This window comes from Leiobunum rupestre, chromosome 6 (assembly GCF_980474605.1).
Source record: "Leiobunum rupestre chromosome 6, qqLeiRupe1.1.hap1, whole genome shotgun sequence".
In the NCBI taxonomy this organism is placed as follows: Eukaryota; Metazoa; Arthropoda; class Arachnida; order Opiliones; family Sclerosomatidae; genus Leiobunum; species Leiobunum rupestre.
Window position 1 is genome coordinate 21965191 of NC_143389.1, and position 22715 is coordinate 21987905.

Below are 22715 nucleotides of genomic sequence, written 5' to 3' on the forward strand. Positions count from 1 at the left end.
CACGAGTATAGTTTTCTTCATTTAACCACTCATAAAAGTCTATAAGATATTATCTTTTAAGGCATGATATTTTATTATTTATTTTTGACCAATTTCTCTTAGTACACTTTTTAATCAAGTAGGCATATTCTAATTGTTTCGGTACGTGTTCTAGCCCTGCCTTAACCTCTCACGCGTTAAATGAGACCCTCCCCCCAATAATCAATTAATTTTTTTATTTATGAATATAACAAATCTGTTCGAAGATAAATCCCCCACTGAAGTATTTATTAATATTTCAACCTAACCCAAACCTTGACCTTATCTATAATCATACGCCATTTACATACCCGACAGATGAAATTAACCTTTAGTCCCTTTGAATGGATTTAGTTAATATGAAATATCGTAGATAGTCACCGAATGAGTGTTCTTATTATTTTTTAATAGTTAAATGAATATCATAATTTGATTGAAAATAGTGATACAAAATGCCGGGGCATAGCGATGCTAATGTCGAAGGCAAACGCTGTTGATGCTACGGCGGCGACGTGCGCTATGGAAGTTATAAGCTTCCCAATTACCCAGAGGGGCTATTTTAAAACTAAAAAGAAAGAAAGAAGACACGGGAAACTTGGCACGAAACGCAATGTAGATAATGGAAAGACTAATTTTAGCTTCCTCCTCTGCTCCGAAGCATCGGTGGCGCACGCGGCAAAACAACATCCAGCGCGGCTCGACCAACCACCAGCGCACCACATCGCTCGCACTCGGTCTATACCTCGGCGAAGTGAAGCTCAGGCTCAAGCCCGCTTTTTACAACATTTATTTCTTACTTCCATTTTTTATTATATTCTTTTTCCGCCCGCAATTTCTGCACTGGGCGGCTGAACTGTACGGCGCCGCGAAATGAGTTTACGAGCGGTTCGCGAGCATCGGACCTAATGGAGCGATTTTTCTAAAAACAAGGCGAGCGTGGCGGTAATCATTGTAACTTTTACCAGAGTGGACGTATTGCCTTTTTTATGAGGTAGGCCAGCATGCTTGTGTGTTTTCTTTTAGACTCGGTACTAGAGGCGCCGCTTGCATTGCCGGGAGCGCGCGGCCAGGATTAGCCAACCTTAAAAACCGTAATTGAGATAAGGTTCAAAACCTCGTGGGTGTACTTGTTAGAAATATGTTACCAGTTATATTTCGCCTTTACTTAAAAAAATTGTATTCCACGCCTAAAATTTAAAAGAAATGCCAGAAATGTTCGGAACGAAGTTTCTAATTACGCGGGGGCACGCGTTGTTGAGGAAACGACTGTTTTTTGTATTCATTCGTTTTTTTTTGCTAGGCTTATTAATGATACAAATTAAGTACACTTTTTATACGGTTCATATACACTCATTTTTTGGATTTGAATTATACTTTTTTTTATGGAAGAGTAAATCTACTTTATCCAACCATGGTGATTTTATAAATTGTAAACAAATATATTTAATAGTTGAAATAAACCTTTAGAAAAAACTTTAAAAAGTAAATTATTGAAACAATATTTATACTGCAAAAAATGTAACTGTAGAACTTGCTAAATAAAAAATTTTATTACATTTTACTAAATATAATTATATATTTATTTCATTTTACCAAATATAATTATACAGGGTGTTTTAACATGATATACAAAAAAAATTAAGGGGTTGTAGGGGGTGAATTAAGAAGTATCACTTTTTCCCCCATTTTCGAACGATGAGATTAAAGAGCGCCTACTAGCCCCTGAAAGTAGGCTGCAACAAGCGCCGAACCAAGCAGCAGGGAAATGCGAACATTAAGGTTCGGTTCGTGTGATAGGTAAAAAGGACTTTGTAAACAAATCGAGGTAACCAGCGTAAAAAGGTAACTTAAACAGTATATGAAGTTCCTGCTGGTTGGTTTTGCGCTCGTTGCAGCCTACTTACAGGGGCTAGTAGGCCACACTTTGAAGCTCTCTGGTGCTCTTTTAACTCACCGTAGGGAAATGGGAAAAAACAGCCATACTTCTCTACTCACCCCTACAACTCCTTAAATTTTGTGCATAAGCTTTTGAAACACCATCTATATTTATTTTTACCTCATTTAATAAATTCTTTATTTAATTTTACCAAATTTAATAAAATATTTTTTTAATTTTACCAAATTTAATAAAATATTTTTTTAATTTTACCAAATAAAATTAATTATTTATTTCTTTTTACATAATTTAATAAATGATTTATTTCATTTTAACCAAATTAATGAATTATTTATTTAATTAATCTATAAATTATTTAATTTTACCAAATTATTTCTTTAATTTTACCAAATTATTTCTTTAAATTTACCAAATTATTTCTTTAAATTTACCAAATTTATAAATTATTTCTTTAATATTAACAAATTTAATAAATTACCAAATTTAGTAAATTATTTAATCTAACCAATATTTAAACTTTTATGAAAAACTTGACATGTTTTCCTTTTCTTATGCTTGTTTTCCACTGGCGCGCGCAACGACGCGTTTCTCAGCTTTGAAACGTGCAAACGTTTTTACGCGCGTAAAGAAAATAACATTATGACGCGCGCTAGTGGAAAACAAGCTTTACGTTATTAAAGATGTTTTAATATTACGGAGTATTTTGATGCTATTTTAAACAAACCTTCATATGATAATTTGCTTTTGACACAACTTGTAGCTTACATGTACTTGGAATTGCGTCTTTCATCAATGTTGTTAGTAGTAATTGCGGTTATTAGCTCAAGGCTACATGTAGGACATCCATTACGTGTATGCATTCAAACCTGTTTCACATTAATTAAAACTTTGTTTATCATTAGACTTACCAAATAATATAATAAATGGTGTTTTCAGCTTGAATAATTCTCATTATTATGCGCGGTCTTATTTTGATTTATTTAATCAAGTCATGCTAGTTGTATAGTTTAATTAATTTTACATCCTGAGGCAACGCTTTTCGTCGTGCTGCCAAAATTAAAATTCTAAATATTTACTGCGAAACTGGTCCTGGTTCATTTTACTCGTAAAAGGATTCAGGGATCGTTTAACGATATTACCTTATTTGGAACTAACCTCGTGAAAAGCACCAAGGTGAAATGCCTCGGTGTCATACTTGACGGCAAATTAACATGGAAACCACATCTTGATTATATTATCAAGATGTGGAAAATGTTATTTTGGAGAATAAGGAGTAGAGTCAGTAAATCATGGGGCCTTTGTCCTAGAGATGTATAATAGCTGTATACTATGATCATCAGACCCATTCTGTCTTTTGCAGCTGTGGTCTGGTGGCCAAGGTTTACTTTAAAAACCGTGCAGTCTGAACTGCGCACCCTGCAAAGGTTAGCCTGTATTGGCATTACTGGAGCTATGGGTACAGCCCCAACTGCTTATCTATAGAAGTTCTACTGAATATTCTTCATCTACATCTCTAAGACTAATATAAGATTTGTCACTGGCCTACTTACAGGCCATTGCCAACTTAACAGACACTTAAATCTTATTGGAGTAAATGATGACCCACTTTGTTGAGTTTGCTTAGCTGAAGGGGAAACTGCCTCTCACATTCTTAGCAGCTGTGATTTCTATGCGGCTCAAAGGTTTGAGCATCTCGGTATGCACCAGTTGGAGACGTATGACTTCTTCAACATCCCCGCCAAACGGATTCTTAGATTTGTGTCAGAAATATGACTTTTTACTTAATGCCATAGGTTTGGGGTTGCACAATGGACCTAGGGTCGAAGTGCGCGGCTTTCCAACCCTTTCAATAATAATAATACTGCGAAGCTGGCTGATGAAAGAAGCTTAAATCTAGATTAGTTTCGCTAGATGTCAGTCTTCGGCTTTGAATGGTAAAAATCAATAATGAAAACAGTTAAATAAGCTTAACCTTAAACAAATTTAAATAAATTAAATAGCTGATGATTTCATCGAACCATTATTTATCCGATTAATAAATGAAGACGCGAAACTCGCACCAAATATATCTTCGACAAACAATCGAATTAAAAATTAAATAAAACCCCCAGAATATCCTACGATATACCGGTTTCGCCTTATACCGTGCTAGAAATCTGGCTTGCAACTAACATACCGATAACAGAAGCTAAACCTAATCATTATAAATTTTAAAACTCGTTGCATAACAACGGAGAGCCGAATATTGCATAATACAATAACGAAGAATAAAGTTCATAAGAACTACATATGTTGAAAGAATGGAAAATACGCGAAAAGGTACAGAACAGTCCATAATTAAAAGGAACAATAAACGAAAGCCATAACTTAACCGTCTTAAAATAAAAGTGAACTCTTTCCAGTAATGTTACTTGATTTAAACTTCCATATTATGTTTCGGTAAAGTTGTATGATAACAAAATCTTAAATATCAATGCCTATTTGTTGTAACGAGAAGCCTCCAACTCGCCCAAAATCGTGAAACTAGAGGTATTCGGAGGGATACAGATTTGTTAAGGCGATATGTGGCCAGAAAATATAGTCATCTCGATATATTTATATCAAGGGACTTCAGGTGTACAAATCAGTAGTGAAATCACTTAAAATCACGTAAATTTAGTAGCTTTAATAACTTTAATCAATTAAATATTGAAATCACTAGAAATCTTAAATCAGATGTACAAAATTTCTAACATTGAAATGATTGGATAGCCCCTCTATTCATACGCCAGTATCAGCGGAGAAAACATTTATATTTTAGCTCGTAGAATTCCCAAATTTCCCATAGGACTTTGCAGGGGATTTTAAATTTTGAGAGACTCGCCTCGATTGTACTTGGTAATTTCTACATTATAAAGGTTATAAATGTTAAAACTATTATTTGCTTTCATTAATATACATACTAACCCGGCCTGAATTGAAGGCTTTAAAAGTCGCTCGATGACTTAGGCCTAAGGTGGAGCCTTGGGTATTAGCATATGTAACATAATTACTCATACGTATGCCACTGTACCTTTATTCCATTCAAAAATCTTCACTAACGGTTTGTTTCACCACGAACCAGTAAAAAGGTGGACTACGTTAGATTTTAACCTTTTTATACATCCGAGTAATTTTGGGAGTCACACTATTGGCTACTAACATATTTATTTAAGCCAATGGAAAACCTCTAAATTGAGAAGGAATTTTTTGCGTCGGAATTTTAGTCAGCCCAATGTAGCTTTATTGAAATTTATAAACTCGCTCGGTTTGTAAGGATGAAGTTAAATAATAAGTAATTTAGAAAAATAATAGGTTGGGGAAAATGACCAATTAGTAATCGCTTTCCAAAAATGGAACATGTCGTCGAAGTGGGATATTCCACCAGCGTTTTTAAAACCCATTTCAAGCCTAGAAGAGTTAGGCCTAGGCTGAAAAGAATCTGCAAAGACTCCAACCTTGTAGATACCCCGGAAAAGCTCAGCCTGAATTTCAACTATTTTTTCCAATAAACCTGCTTCTTTCATTTGACAATGCAAATTTATTTTAGAACGTGAGTCTCCAAGAACTTCATTGATTTACAAATTATTTACATTAACAGAACTTAACACTATATTGAAGTTCATTTTAGCTCCTAAGCCTTGGTTGTTCAAACCGGTTTGTTTACTAAACTGATGGCCGTCGATTTATCAGACGTAGAGCTAATGGGGCGACGGCATTATCGGCATTTGAGATTCGATGACGTCAAATATGACATCAAATAATTACGTCAAATATTACGTAGGGTACGGATGACGCAATATCTGTGAAACAAACCGTTAGTGAAGAAATAGAGCTAGTGGCATACTTAATAATAATAATAATAATAATAATCAGCTAGGCTAATACCCTTGGCACCACCTTAGGCCTAAGTTGTCAAGCGACTTTTGAAGCCATTAATTCAGGTGGCCGGGTTACAATGCGTAGGAGGGTGGTGGCAAGCCCTGCATGCCACGCGTTCGAGCCAACAGCTCCCTACACTAACTATTACCGTTAACCTCAACAAGTTTTTATGGAAGGGGAAACCGAAGATCTCGGGGGAAAACCCCTTAAACCAGTGGGGAGAGAACTTGCAAACTCAACGCAGAAGGAGTAGTTCCGAGTTTTCACCCAGTGCCACAAGCTGGGATCGAACCCGGCTCCTCTTGCTGCGAGGCGAAAGTGCTAACCACTCCGCCAACCCACTTATGAGTAATTATGTTACATATGGTATTAGCCTAGCGGATTATCGTTATCTTCGTAATGAACAATAATCGTGATTCTGAAGGCGATATCTCAAAACGCTTTGAAAAACCTTGCCCACCTTTCGCGTTTAAAGTTTTAAACCAAGGATGATCTATACCTACGTTTCTGGTTTGCCAATCGTTGTTTTGGAATGAAAACTCATTTTTCGCTACAAAGACTGAATATAGCGCTCATAAGATTTGCTAGTCCTAGATCGCGTTAATTTCATCTATGCTCCGTGTCGAAAACAAGACGTTTCAAAAGTTTTACGTTAGGGTATAAGGGAGTTAGAGGCTTCTCTTATTATAGGCTTCTGCTGTAACTTCTCAAAATTTGATTCCGGCTTCTCAGGTTTTCAAATTATCCATAACCAGTCGGCTGCCCCATGGCAAAACCTTATAACCAACAAATGTGTGAAAAATTAGATTTTTACGCATCAGCATTACTAAGGCATGTACAAAAGTACTGTAAAAGTTTCAGGTAAAAGTCATAAATATTTAACTATTTATGACTTAAAAAATGGTTTTGGATTTTATAATTTTCGCATTAAAAACCACGTTAAAATCTTATAACTTAGGTTTTGAAAAAGTCAAATATCTCAAATTTACGATCGTGTTAGTTAAAAGGTTTTGCCATGGGACAGCCGCAGTACTGGCAGAAGTTAAGTTATGTTGTATATTACAAAGGTTTTGCAAAAATCAGTAGTAAAACATTTAAAAATAACTATAAATATTTGAATTTACAAAATATCAATACCTGAATAAACGAAGTTGCCCTAGATAAGATCGCCATAGTGATGATACTATTCTCGGCTTCAAATATTCCTTTAAGACGAAATGATGTATTCGGAGTATTTCTTTTAAATAAAGAAAAATCAGTGTCGAAATTAAATTCTAAAATCAGTTTAATAATAATAATCAGCTAGGCTAATACCCAAGGCACCACCATAGGCCTAAGTCATCGAGCGACTTTTAAAGCCTTTAAATATCGTAAATAAGCACGAAGCTTTTAACTCACAAACTTGAATTAAGTATATTAATTTTACACTTAAAATTCCACATTTATTAATTTACAAAATCATGGATAGCATATCACACTTGATTAAAACGGCTCTATGATTGTTCATCACCGATTGTACGTTTTTCAATAGTTGAGAATAATACTAATATTAGTAACTTACTCGTAAATAAGAAACGTATGCATGTTGTAATATAAGATTATTTGTTCACGAGCATTTTTAAAAAACATGGTAGCACAAATGTTGATAATGATTATTGTCCTTGTTTCTTATCATATTATTTTCCAGTGTTTACTAAAATATTAAGTTTCAGCCGTTGCTATTTACCCCCTTTTTTTGGGTGTTAAATAGCCAGTATCTATTAACTGCCGATTTTCGGTGGCAAATAGTGAATCCTCTACAGAAGACTATTAACCATCGAAATAAGGGGGTATTAAGTCTTTATCGCGCGGGCAGCTAATTGCCAACTTTGGTCGGCACTTGCCAATTTCAGTGGACAAAAGCATCGGCCGTGCGATTGAGACTATTTACCACCGGAAAGAGGAGTCTCTAATTTTCGGTGGTAAATAGTCTCAGTTGCGCGGTCGATGCTATTTGCCACAAAAATTAGCTAGCACCGAAAAAAGGTAGTACAAAGTGTCGCCTAACAAGAAAGCAGTGCCGTTAATCAGTCAATGCACCCCACGCACAACATTGAGGCCGACCTTAACCCCGGGTCCCACCAGTTCCTTCGCTCTTGTCGACGGTCGAACGAAGTTTGTTATTCATAGAACACATCTGTCCTAAAAAGTATTCTGCTTTTGATTGTAAGCTTCACTAAATAAACGACATCGTCCGTTCGTCGCATATGGCCAAAAATTAGGTATATTTATAAGACCAGTTACTAATTAAGCAATGTCGTCCGTCCGTCACATACAACAATAAATGCAGTATATTTAAGAGACCCGTTACTAATTAAGCAATGTCGTCCGTCCGTCACATACAACAATAAATGCAGTATATTTAAGAGACCAGTTACTAATTAAGCAATGTCGTCCGTCCGTCACATACAACAATAAATGCAGTATATTTAATAGACCAGTTACTAATTAAGCAATGTCGTCCGTCCGTCACATACAACAATAAATGCAGTATATTTAAGAGACCAGTTACTAATTAAGCAATGTCGTCCGTCCGTCACATACAACAATAAATGCAGTATATTTAAGAGACCAGTTACTAATTATGCAATGTCGTCCGTCCGTCACATACAACAATAAATGCAGTATATTTAAGAGACCAGTTACTAATTAAGCAATGTCGTCCGTCCGTCACATACAACAATAAATGCAGTATATTTAAGAGACCAGTTACTAATTAAGCAATGTCGTCCGTCCGTCACATACAACAATAAATGCAGTATATTTAAGAGACCAGTTACTAATTAAGCAATGTCGTCCGTCCGTCACATACAACAATAAATGCAGTATATTTAAGAGACCAGTTACTAATTAAGCAATGTCGTCCGTCCGTCACATACAACAATAAATGCAGTATATTTAAGAGACCAGTAACTAAATAAGCGGCATCGTCCGACCCTCATATATTAGACGGTCTGAGGCCTCATAGGTGGTCGTAGTTTGCAGTTATAAGTGTATATTAATATATAAAAGCTGTAAGAATTGCTTTGTTTTAAAATTTAGCACTGTAAACTAACTTAGTTTATTATTAAGTTATACAGTGTCTATCAATATGAATGAAAAACATATAAGTGGATCCCTAAAATGAAAACTAAAGCATGCTGCAGACGGAGCTCTTCAAATGGCTCCGAAATTAATGAATTATTTTAAAGCAACCTCAAATGAAAATAATGAACCCGCCTCTACACCTCATGACACTAACAAAATAATAGAAGAAAACATTGAAAACTTCAGATGAAATGAATTATCCACTGATCCATTATGTACTGCTGTGAGCGAAACTTGCGCGCCAATTTCGAATGCAATCAGAATCGAAAATGTTAACATTGAAAATCTAAAAAATTAAAAGAATCCCAGAGAGTGGTTGTGTTACTCTAACAAACTAGACTGCGTATTTTGCGATCCTTGCTGGTTGTTCGCTGATACAAAAAGAATCAATGATTGGCAAAATTTATCTAGAAAAATTAAGGAACATGCAAACAGTAGTAGATATGTTAAAGCCTCCTTCACCAAAGAAATGTGGAAAAATAACTTGATAATTGATAGCACTTTGGAAAAATCTATTGAAGAAGAAAGTAATTTTTGGAGTTAGGTGTTAGAGCGGCTAATTAAAATCATTCTAAATTTATCGGGAAATTTACTACCTTTAAGAGGACAGTGCGAGAATTCTGATACATGTGCTGGAAATTTTGTGTCGGATGTAAAATTTTTAGCCGAGTTTGATCCAATAATGAGACATTGCTTGGGTCAACATATAAAAAAACAATTAAGTAAATAAATTATAGAGGCTCCATTTTCTTTCGATAGTAGCTGATACAACACAAGATATTTCGAAAATAGATCAAATAAGCTCAGTTATTCGCCACGTTAATATTTATAAAGATCCATATGACGGTAAACCTAAGAAAATCGACGTCAAAGAAATTTTCTGGTTTTTACAAGATTCAATTCAATTAATTCAATTATTTTATTAAATATATCTCTTAAGGTTACATGAGTTGTAGGGCTAAGTCATATTTGACTTGTAAGCCCTTGAACTGCGGCCGGTGTGGCTTTCATAATTTGCCAGCTTATTAAAGTCATGTGACATAGATATTTTAAATGCCGAGGACAGGGGTACGATGGTGCGAACAAAATGAGCGGAAAGTATTCAGGAGCTTAAGCTCGCCTCAAAACAATTACCACAAAATGCGTTATATGTACATTGGGCGGTGCAAAATCTGAATTGAGTCATAAATGACGCTGTAAATAAATTTATAGATATATCAAACTATTTTTCTATTATTCAAAGTATATATATAATTTTTTTTGCTATATAGTATCAATCGTTGGGACTTATTGTTCCAAGTGACAGGTGAGTCCGATATTATATTAAAAATAATAAATCCAACGCGATGGTCTAGCCGTCTGGCTTCCTTATTTGCCATTAAAGTGAGATTTCCCGATTTGTTTAAGGCCTTGAATAATATAATTACTCAATAGTCGAAAGCTGATGAAAGAACTGACGCTACTCGAATTAAACGCAACATGGAAAATTTTGAATTTATCCTAACCACGGTTATTTTATAAAAAGTCTTTGCAAGCATTTATGCAACATCAACCGTTTTGCAAAGAAAAAATATGGACATTGGTCAAGTTGCATACTGCAATAGAAAATCGTTTTATCGAGTTAAGAAACGAATTGGAAAATATCATTGAGGAATCAGCCGCAATTGGATTCAAGTGGGGTATAACTTGCCAATTTGTAAATAAACGAAAACTAATTACGAAAAACCGTTTTGACCAACTGGCACAAGATGACTTCGCAAGCTCTAAATCGCGACCACAATCTTTGTAAAATTTTAGTGATCTAGAATTAAGAAAGTTAATTTTATATTTATAAAGTAAATTTAAATCAAAGGTAAGTTATCTGCCGAATTATATCTAAATACAAAAAATATATACTTTTACAAACATAAACGATATAAAGGGAGCCCATGTTTCCATCTTTCATTTGGGGCCCAATTTTGGTGGCTACGCCACTGCATGGAAGGCTATTTAGCATCTTATATCTAGGCTTTATCCATTATGATGGTAAATGGTATTTGCAGAGCGAAAGAGGCTATTTACTACCGAAAATTGGAGCTGTCAACTCCTTGAAAAATAGTGTAAATGGCGCAATCACAGCTATTTGTTAGAGAAATTCTAAATGTTTTTTAAATAAACAACTTAATTATCTGGCTTTTGAGCAATTAGCTCAGTAGGGGGACCTTAATCAAGAGTGAAATGATTATTTAAAAGAAAATCCGATATATCTGTTTCATAATTAGTCGATTGTATTTAATTGAATTCGGTCGGAAGTGTCATTTTATTGATAGCTCATTAGGGGAAGTCTACATAGAACCAAGATAGACTTTCACACCTTATAGAATCCTTTCTTTGAACAAATACTGTATTAATTGTGTGTTATTAAATGTGTAGTATTTAATTAAGTAAAAACAACCTTTAGGTTTTTGAAATAAATTGTAAATAAACTTTAAAATTCAGCCTAAACAACCGCCTCATCGTGGATATTTTGAAATAAATTTTTAATATGCAGAAGAACTACTGAAAAACAAAGGAATGAAGAGGAATGAAATAAAAAAATCAGTTATAATTTGGTTCTATGTAGACGTCCCCAATGGGTTCTCAAAAAGATGACACTTCCGACAGAAAACAATTAAAATAATCGACTAATATGAAAAAATGTATTGGGAAAATAAAAAAATTCTTCAGAAGCCAGATAATTAGGTTGTTAAATTAAAAAAAAAAACAAATCTTTAGAATTTATGTAGAAAACAGCTTTGATAGCGCCTTTTTTTCATGGAATCGACAGCACCGATTTTCGGTGTTAAATAGCCTCGTACGATCGGCCAGGACCATTTACCAACAAAACGTCTTCCTTGTTAGGTGACAGTATTTACCCCCTTTTTCCGGTGCTAGTAACGTTTTGTGGCAATAGATACCCTCTTTTTTCGATGGTAAATAGCATCAGCCTCGCGATTGAGATTATTTGCCACCGAAATCAGCTAGCACCGAAAAAGGAGATAAATAGAACTGCCCGCGCGATTAGCACTATTTACCTTTTATTCCGGTGGAAAATAGGCCTGTACCAACGAATCACTATTTACCACCGATAAATGGGTGGTAAACAGTGAATACTTGGAAGAGAGCTTTTTACCTCCAAAAAACGGGGGAAATTAGACACACCGTAAGTTTTAAGATTTATTCGAACCAGTTGAAGATCATTTTCACAAAACATGATTAAAAAGCTTATTTTATAAATAATCCTTCAAGTCTATTTATTAATGTGTTTTTCACGCTTACGTTCGTTTATATACTGTTGAAGAAATGACTAGAAACTTATAATGGCTTTCTGATTATTTGATATTAAACAGTCATCGATTTGAATACATTTTTTAAATGCGTCTTCTTCGCGAGGATCGAATTACAAAAATTGATTTGTGAGCGATGAAGACCACAAATTGTTCATTTTGTTACGATCTTTGAAAGGTATTTAATATAAAATTTCTTTATTGGCCGTTTAGCTTTGTTCATTTTCCAAACCAAATTTTAGCTTTTACGAATCACGAAACAATTCAAGATAAAAAATTAATTATATTTTTTTATTTCTAAAATGTAAAGCAAAAACTAAACGTGTAGTGGTATTTCAACTTTTATTATTATAACATCTAATATAAAATGTCTTACATAAAAAGAATTTTACAGTCGTAAATGATAATATTAAAAATACATTTTTGATGGATCATTAGATCATTTTTAATTATCAGTTATAAAATGGGAATAATATATAAGTATATTTATGAAACAATAGACCAATTTTGTAATATCATTAATTTTTACTAACTACATTGAATTACATAAAATCATCCGTATTCAAATATTTTTGAGTATTCTAGAGCTCTATTTTTTACTATTTTTCCATATTTTGAAAACGTCGGAAAGAACGGCTTAAGGTTTTTGGAAAAGGGAATAAAACTTTATAGGATGATTTAAGCTTATTTCTCGGAAACGAAACGACTCGGAAAAGGAAAGGTAGCGAGCGATATATTTATGTTCTACGGCTAGAGCGGAGTCGGCCGTTCTACCTTTATGGCTACTTTCGAGCAGTCTAGTTTCAAAATATATATATCTGGATGAAAATGGTCGCGTGTCAACGAAAACCTTTTTCCAAATGGCACACGCCGTCATTTAAACCTCCGTTTTTCTTACACCGATAAACTTGAAAATAGACGGGGGAATCTCAAAAGAGCGGCATTAGAAGGCAGTCTGGACGAGCCCGTGACATGCAACGCTCCCAAAAGTATATATCCCCGTAATTCTCTCTAATGGTTGGTTCATGAAGATCGTGCGTTAAAGGAAAAGAAAGATTATGACTGTTATTACAAAGATGAACTCTCCGAAAAGAGGTAATAGCGGTTCAATTTGGAAGGCAGAGTTTGAGGAAAATAAGAAGATCTCGATTTGCGTCTTTTACAACAAATCTATCGAAGCTGCTGTATATGCCAATTTATAAAGCAATGAAACGTTGTAAATATTTGAGAAATTGTAGGTTCGTTACAAAATTGGTGCCGATATTCCCGCTATCTTTCAAAATAGTGATCACCATATCTTCACCTAGTATAATCTTCCCTAGATAAACATTTGATTTTTGATATCTTAAAACAAACCTGTGAGGCTACAACTAAAACTATAAATAAAAAGCGTAATATTTTGAAAAAATGAAACGTCTATTCCTTAAATTTTGTCGTTGACCCTAGGTATTAGCTACTTTAATCTCTCCGAGGGAACTAAGTTCCCTATGAGTGGTTTTACATTCACCTTGTCTGTTTGTTGGTGTGTGTCTGCCTGTTGTGTCTACTCTCCAACTTCTAATGACTTTTGGGACGGACCGATCACTGAGGGTTACGTTAAACGTCTTAGCACCCAAATGGGGTATACGTCTTTTTGTCACTTCCGATAGTATCAAAATAAACTTTTTAACGTAAATAAGTTTATAAAAGTCAATTTATCCCGTAAGATTTGTATTACTTATATTTTAAATTAAAATAAATTGATTAATTTAAAAAACGTTCGTGGCCAGAAATCGTACCCAAGTCATATTTTTAGGAGGTGGAATTTTACAGTTGAGCCATTGAAAATAAATATTATCATAGGCAAACCATGGAGGATAAGTTTAAATTGGCCGAGCTATTTAGAACAGTACGACAGCCAGTTGACGCTAGCATCTCCTTTCAAAATCAACTTACATAGCTGAGTCGGGCCTCCTGTTATTCCTCCATGGACCAACTCTTCCGAGGATAGGTATAATTGTTATAGAAATAAATCTGCTTTAGTTAAAATGTGGAAGGGGCAAACTCCTAGTGTGATTCAGAATGCACCTTTTAAATTTCCAACAAATATTTGATCTGAGCGCTATCACCAAAAATACAAAGTAACAAATTGTAGGAAGTAAAATCCATTGTCGGGTGGAGAGCCTCTAGGATGACAATTCACCCTTCATATTAAAATAGTATTTGTTTTCGTTTAGACCTGCGAATCCAGATAAGGGTTTCCTCCCAGTTACAAAAGGGGTTTTTTTTCAAAAGGACAAAAAATATTCATTTATTTATTCGAGTGGAGCTTTTATGAGTAAAACTGATTAAAAACAGCGGAAGAACCAATTCACCCATCTGGGCCCATTCCAAAGCTCAGAGATTTTACAGTTCACTAACTATATTACCCCATTCCTTCCTTATGTCTTTTTATCTTTTAACTCAAATTATATATTTGTTGTAAATTCACTCTGTGACATCGTCATTTGAATCTCGTAAAAAATACCTAAAAATACTGCGTTTGCATAACAAGATAATTGCTCTAAGCAAAACAATCGACGGAACTGATTTCACGGTTGTTTGATAAAAGGCAGCGCAATATCCTTGCATCTAGTTACAGCCAATCATAGCTGCACACCAAGACTTGGTCTCGGGCTCAGTCTCACAATAATTTCCCAAAAACCACGAGAGCTCGTCTCGGGCTCATAAGTTTTTTTCCTAATTACAAGAGATCCTTCTCGAAATCACAATTCCTCTCCCTAAACATTTGAGCTTTTCTCGGGCTCATACTAATTTCTGTTACTAACAAGGGCTCCTCTCAATCTCATAAGCATTTGCATAACTCGCGATGCTCATTATAGTCTTTTAAAAAAAAATTAAATCCTACATTTTTTTTATATATAAATCATAAGTCAAACGGAATAGTCGGGCGACCAGGCCTGGTACTCTCTTCACTACAACTATCTGCGAAAATTCTAGAAGGTAGTTTACTTTCGACCAATAAGAAAATGACTGGGTTTAATATCACGTTTTTCGAAATAGCAAATTACGTAAATTCCGTATTAACCCAGTATAGGTCAGAGCTCTCTTCAAGGGCGACACGGCCAACTGTGATGACGCGCTGTTCGCGCTTTAGCTATAGCGAAAACAGCACGTAATCAAAGTTGGTCGTGTTGGTGATAAAGAAAGCGTTACGGTTACGGCAGGTCTTGCTCTGCGCCGCAGCGCTCCCCAGTGGCCCAGTGAAACATAATCGTGCAAAAAGAGACACACAACCATCTCTTAAAAATTAAAAGGTCTCATATCGGGCTCGTTACAAAAATATGGTCTCAGCTCGGACTCGTAGTAATACACTATATTATATTGGACTCAGCTTAGGCTCACAGCAATATACTGTGTTTAAGTGGTCTCATCTCGAGCACAAGAAATACGCTTTATTATAAAGGTTTCATCTTGGGCTCAAACTAAATGACCTTAACGTTCTCGGGCTCGTACCATTCTTATAATAAAGCCTGGGCTAAGTCTCAAAGTGAGCTCGGGCTCTTAGTGTGAGACGAGCCCGTTCAGCCATGCACACCATGCAATTTCCTTCTTTGATTTTTTGTAAACTAAAAACGCTTAGAAGTAACGAAGAACAAAGAAATTTTTACATGTCGGCAACATGTAGCAGTACTTTTCAATCTGAGGGTTATGACTGGTGCCCTCTATTGTCTACATTTATATATGGTAAATGGAGTTTTTAAATTTTAATTTATATTGATTATTTTTGAAAATATTATTATTTATATAATTATGAAGGCTCGTACGCGTGGCATTCAGGGCTTGCCACCACCCTCCTACGCATTGTAACCCGGCCACCTGAATTAATGGCTTCAAAAGTCGCTTGATGACTTAGGCCTAAGGTGGTTCCGTGGGTATTAGCCTAATTGAAATTCAGCCCGAGCGGGGAAAAATATCCCTCTTTTGCATTTTCAAGATGGCGCGATGTACAGACAGATTGTTAAAGGCGTTTCCATTTTAAGAAGTATAAAACCATCAGGTAAAATGCAAAATACTTTCTCCACAACTCAAAATGCAAAATGTAAAATACAAAATACATTCTCCATAACTCAAAATGCAAAATGTCAAATGCAAAATACATTCTCCATAACTCAACATGCAAGAAAAACACTTTCTTATAACTCAACATGCAAGGAAAAAACTTTCTTATAACTCAAAATGCCAATTGTAAAATGTAAAATACTTTCTCCAAAACTCAAAATGCAAAATGTTTTTACAAATGCACAGGTAATTGGTTATTATTAATAATTAATTAGTTATTCATAATAATTCCATAGAGATTTCAAAACCATCCTCGCAGCGTGGGAAATAAATAGGTGGCACTGTACGAATGTTCGTGACTAACTGAGTATCGCCATCTAAGATTACTTGGGAAAAAATAGCAGTCGAACTTTCTATGCAAGTGCTGCGATGATGGTACCAGAGTAAATGCATTTTGAAAATGTTTTTCTACGTATCAAACCCACAAAATGCAAAACGTAAAATTCAAAATAGATTCCTAGAAACTGAAAATGTAAAATTCAAAATATTTGTTTAATCTGAAAATGCAAAATGGTATTTCGTACTTTGCATTTTCAAAATGCATTGTGAACAACCCTGAAAATCATGTCAGCATTGGGCAATGCTATCGTACATAGCTCTTAGTAATTTTTATGCGTTTTTGGCGTGGTGAAAAAAAAATTACACAATCAAGAAAGTTGCCGATAATTAAAGGAACGTTTCTTAATCACATCAACAAATTTAAAATTCTTCGTCTCTTAAAGCTCGAAATAGAAAAAGCACTGTAGCTGACGCCTGTAGATTAACGCTTAGAACATGAAAAGCGTTTTCCAAAATCACAAGTTAAGATCAATGCCCAGTAATACGGACGGCGACCACAGTCAGATGAAGTTAAGGAAATTAAGCAGCCCTTTTAAGTTAATGAAAGTCAAATCCTTAACCTTAAAAATGTCATTACATGAAAATAAAAATTTGGATATCGTTATTGCAGACTGGAGAATAATAAAGAAAATTTTTTAAGTTAGATTGCAGACCAACGATTTCGGTGTCTTCTTTGGCCGGCATGAGCAAAAATTTACGATTATTGACGACCCGGAAAAAAAGACCCGTAGGATGAATGGGAATCAAAGGTTTTGGCAAAGTGCAGAGTTTATACCCCGAGAAGGAACACTCTAGCTTTCTTTTAAATTATTTACCATTGATTCTCAGAAGGTAGGGCGCTATTGATTTGATTTTCATGTGACTCTTTTTTGAAAAACCTTGCTACGATAAAGTAAATTCGACTTCCGTAATTGTGGTGTATATTCTAGGATGAAAAAATTAGCAAATAAGTAGATTAGTCCGAAATTAGAAGAAACCGGTCTACCGTTGGAATTTTTCGCGATTTTATTTCATTTAATTTAGTTTTTCACTCGTAGATCTATTTGGTCCGAGTTTCGCATCTTTTTGTTTGCTCGACAACCTAACGGTACGATCTATTGGTAAGTTTTTAAATTTCTTCAAATTTGTTTAGGGTTTAGCTTTTTTATCCCTTTCCATAATGGACTAATCTACCTATTCGCTAGTTTTATCATCCTTTGCAATGCAGTCCATGGGTGGTTCCTTTTAACTTAACATTGTGTATAAACTAGGATTGTTGTACGATTCAAACTGGCGAGATAAAATTGGAAATAATCTTTTGGCTCATGCAAGTCATGTACAATTAACTACGTTTCCTTATTTCCTGATAATTCTTCCTTTTAGATAAAAAATTTGCTTATGTGCTTTAAGGTGCACTAATTTTGTTTGATAAAAAATATTTGCCCCAACCCGGATATAAAAAATGCTCCCACACTTAAATATTATGTTTGGACTCAAATAAAATGGAGATTACTACTCTGAAACTAGGGTTACATTCTAAGGTAAATACCACAATATGAGTTAAAACAAAAAGAACGTGTTTCCGTCAAACATTTCAACGAAAAACGCAGAAAAATCATTTGATTGCTAAAACTGTGTGAAAGTTTAAATTTCAATATTACATTTTGAAGCAGGAAAACCAGTTAATGAGAAATTTTATACTCTAAAGTGATTCGCGTAAATAACAAGGGATTATTTCAGTTCAAATCAATTAAAATTGAAACGACAGGTACAAAAATTAAGAGGTCTGTTACATAAAGAAGTGACGGTTATTAAAAACCTTCAATAACAGAATAAAAAAGTTGGACCTTTCAAAGCTTCAAACACAAAGGGCAGGTGCAGCCGAAAGAATTATCGAGTTCAATACGGGATGCTGGAAGTACCTTTGCGAACTTCAGAATGGTCCTTGAAACTCAAAACCAATTTGCCAACTGTAGGAAATGTAAGAGGGATGAACTTATTTTTAAATTATAGCAAGATATGATATGTTGGCCACTTTTAGAAGGCCCAATAAAGATATTAGTTAAACGGAATTTTTAACTCTTCTTCTGCTATTTTTTAACGTCGAAATTTGGAAATTCAAAAACAACGAATTAAAGATCTGTTTCTGAAATTGATTATTCAGTAACGTATCTCTACATTTAAATTGTAAGTCAAAATGCTTCGATGAAATTTCATTTTCTTAAATTTTACTTTATACAAGAGAGTAGAATAGAGGCCATCTTTTCCACCTTAATTAATTTATGACTTGAAAAGTTATCCAACAACTGTTTGAATTAGTGTCTTGAGTTTGAACGTATCGCTTGTCTAAATTTGACGTTTTAAAAAAATTTTAGGAACTAATTGATAGGTCGCACACAAGGAAGCTCAGCCTAGTTTATAATTTCGCCATCAGATGGTTTTCTTCGAATGTAAAGCGCCGTAACTCTAAGCTTAGACATTTATTCGAGAATATTAAGTTAAAGAGAAAATAAAACATACAGTATAGGATATCATTATAATAATCAGCTAGGCAAAAGAAAAGGCAGAAACGAGACCCAAGTCATCTAGTGATCTGTATTACCCTTATTCCAGGGGCCGGGTTAAATGCCCTTCATGCAAGGAGAGCCAATATCTCCCTACACTCACCATAACCTTTAACCTCTACAATTAAGTTTTATGGAAAGAGTAAACCGAAGAACTCGTGTGAAAACCCCTGTAACCAGCGAGAAGAAAACTTGCAAAATCTACGCAGAAGGAAAAGTTCACCCAGTGCCACAAGCTGGGATCAAAAAGAAGGAACGCTGGCTTCCTAGCGTGGTAAAATTGCTGCAAATTGATGGCTTTCAGCTTCAATAAATGTCTGTCGGTTTGGTATTTACGACTGAAGTGAGCAATGCTACCCAGTTAAGATCTACTAGATAGCCTTTCTCCAGATTTAGAGTGCCCATTTTCTGAATAAATAGATCTTCTACAAATGTTTGCCGAAACCATTTTAACTCTTTGGGAAGAATGTCTATCCCGTCCTTATCAATCACACAGGCGTTATTTGCCCAACGTTTTGCACTAGTGATGGGCCAAAGCCATTAGAGAGATCAGCGGTTTAGTGTTCCTTAACTCTGGGTATTAACTCTTTTCGTGTTTGTTGTCCGCAACCCAAGCCGCAACTACCGCTGATTTTGTGGTGGTCTTCAACCTTAGACCACGAAATAAGGGCCTTCACTTTCAGTAGAAAGCTCAGCTAGCTAAGAGCAACGCCTGATGCCAGCACTGTAGTGGCTGCTTTCGGCAGCTTGTCAACTTACCAAAAACTGCTTTAATTTTATAAAGCAACATAATGAATAATTTATCTCGTACTTCAAAAGTTTTAAATGTATCACTCTAATTCTTTTATAAATAAAAGAAATGGTTTTCAATTTCACTTACAGATTCTTAGCTATTCTGGCAAGCACACATGGTACATAAGCAGATCTTTTTCGTACCTCCTCCATTATTTGGAAACATTAAGTTTACCGCTTCCTTTTGGTTGGCCAAATTTAAAAATTTGTTGTAATAATTTAATTTTGATTGTGGTTTTATAGACGTTTTTAACGATTGATCTTATATCATGACTATTCTCGACTTAACCTGTAGTTAGTTTCATAATATTTTAAGAAACTTTGATTGTTGGTCAAAAATTATAAGAGTTTAGAATATGAATCGGTTAAGTAAGATGGAATGGTAATTTTCCGATTTTTAAATTGAACCGTAGGTTTTTCTATTAATGTAATTAAAGAAAACAAGAAGATCGTTAAAAGAACCTCAGATTTCAGCTCAAACGATGAAAATGTCGTCTACATAATTAAGTTAAATCTTTATGTATCTAAACAACATAATTTTTGTTAAAAGCTTAATTACTACAGATTCCAAATAAAGGTCTGAAAAACTGTGAGCGGAGCCACTTATTGCCATACCATGTGTTTGGTTAAAAAATATTAATTTAATTTCAAATAGGTGTTCGAAATATAGACGCAGGACTACCTATCTAGAGCGGGTACTCTTTCAGTTTTCGTCATAATGAAGATTACCCCTTTATTAGAGATCTTCGAGAATAAAGATATTTAACCTAGGCTTAAATTCTTTTCTAGGTGTTACGTGCGACAAACTACGTAAAATTGTTTAATTTACGTAAAACTAGCTTTAATACCCGGCTTCGCCCAGGGGCTTAGTTTTAATGAATTATATCTGATTTGTACGTAAGAAAGGTAAACGCTGTAGCAAAAACGCAACACGCGTAGCAAAAACGTAGCACGCGTAGCAAAAAGTCCTGAACCACTTAAAAATCCCAACTAAACCTCCCCTTCTACGAAGTCCCTTTCTTTCACACTAACTCCCCTTCTACGAAGTCCCTTTCTTTCACACTAACTCCCCTTCTACGAAGTCCCTTTCTTTCACACTAACCCCCCTTCTACGAAGTCCCTTTCTTTCACACTAACTCCCCTTCTACGAAGTCCCTTTCTTTCACACTAACCCCCCTTCTACGAAGTCCCTTTCTTTCACACTAACTCCCCTTCTACGAAGTCCCTTTCTTTCACACTAACTCCCCTTCTACGAAGTCCCTTTCTTTCACACTAACTCCCCTTCTACGAAGTCCCTTTCTTTCACACTAACTCCCCTTCTACGAAGTCCCTTTCTTTCACACTAACTCCCCTTCTACGAAGTCCCTTTCTTTCACACTAACTCCCCTTCTACGAAGTCCCTTTCTTTCACACTAACTCCCCTTCTACGAAGTCCCTTTCTTTCACACTAACTCCCCTTCTACGAAGTCCCTTTCTTTCACACTAACTCCCCTTCTACGAAGTCCCTTTCTTTCACACTAACTCCCCTTCTTCGAATTTCACGCTAACCCGTTAAAAACGTTTAAAGGTCGGGACGGGCGCAGAAACTCAAGAAAGGAAAACAAACCGGGCGACATTTTAAAACAAATAACGGCGTGACCTCGCCACATTTTTCAAAAAAAAAAAATAGATCCAAAAATAGTTAAGGGAAGCAAAAAGGTGGAAGTCGAGACAAAAAATTTAAGCAGAGACCAGCCGAAAAATAGATAAGGGAAGCAAAGAGGTGAAAGGTATTTGGAATTAGGCGAGTTTAGTTGGCAATCAGGCGCTGAACATTAAGTTAAAATTTCAAAGCTCTAAAGCTAACTGTTCTCGAGTTTTTAGGAACATGACATACAAATAAATCAAAGGACAAACTTTAAGACTTATAGTATTAGAGGCAGATGGTTTTGATATTAGATAAATCGTTGTTAAAGTGTAAAAAGTTTCAGTGGCCCCTTTATCTACGAAAATTTTCTTAAGATATTTTAATATAATATCTTTACAGTTCTGATGAGAAAATAAGTAGAATTTGAAGAAATAAATTTAATTTTCCTTAGAACTTTAAAGTTGTTTGTTTTAAATTCCAAAAGGATTTCTTTATGAACTCTAAAGGCGTTCCTATAACAAATTCCAATTTCGGACATAAGTAAGGAAATCCAAGTTTTTGAAGCTGAAGAGTTTGGTCTAAATTTTAAATCTGATAAATTACCTTTTATGAAGATTAGTTATCCAAAGTTAGTTAGACTGTAATACAAATTTAAAATTTATTGTAAAAATTCCTGTTCATGGTGATTTTCTTACATAATGAATATTCTTTCTTCTACGAGTGGTATTCTTTATTTTAGTTTTTTACTATTATAAAATTAGCAAGTATATGTAGGTTTATTTTAAACCAGAAATTGTATTGTTTAGTATTTATTATGTTAAGTTACTTATATAAATTATGGTAAATTATCAAAAAATTAGTTTTTTTTTCATTTAATTTTTTTTTCTAGATTATTCTTACAAATTATTTAGTTTCTTCTTAGAAATAATGGTAGAAGACTATTTAGCTTTGTATATTTAAATCTTAATACTGGTAATTTAAAAGTATTTCTAAACATTTTTGTATGTTATACTTAAAACTTATAATTTTTTCATTATTTATAATTTAACATAATGATAGTTGCCATT

General features: G+C 34.6%; 1 protein-coding gene across 1 annotated transcript in view; it reads left to right on the plus strand.

Moving 5' to 3' along the window:
* The first annotated feature begins 682 nt into the window (after nt 1–682).
* The window catches only part of LOC149940308 (cell adhesion molecule Dscam1-like), a 153547-nt gene continuing 131514 nt past the window's right edge, over nt 683–22715 (plus strand). Inside the window, exon 1 of the mRNA XM_090177193.1 lies at nt 683–1009. The gene's annotated coding sequence lies outside the window, so the exon portion shown is untranslated. The remainder of the gene's footprint in view (nt 1010–22715) is intronic.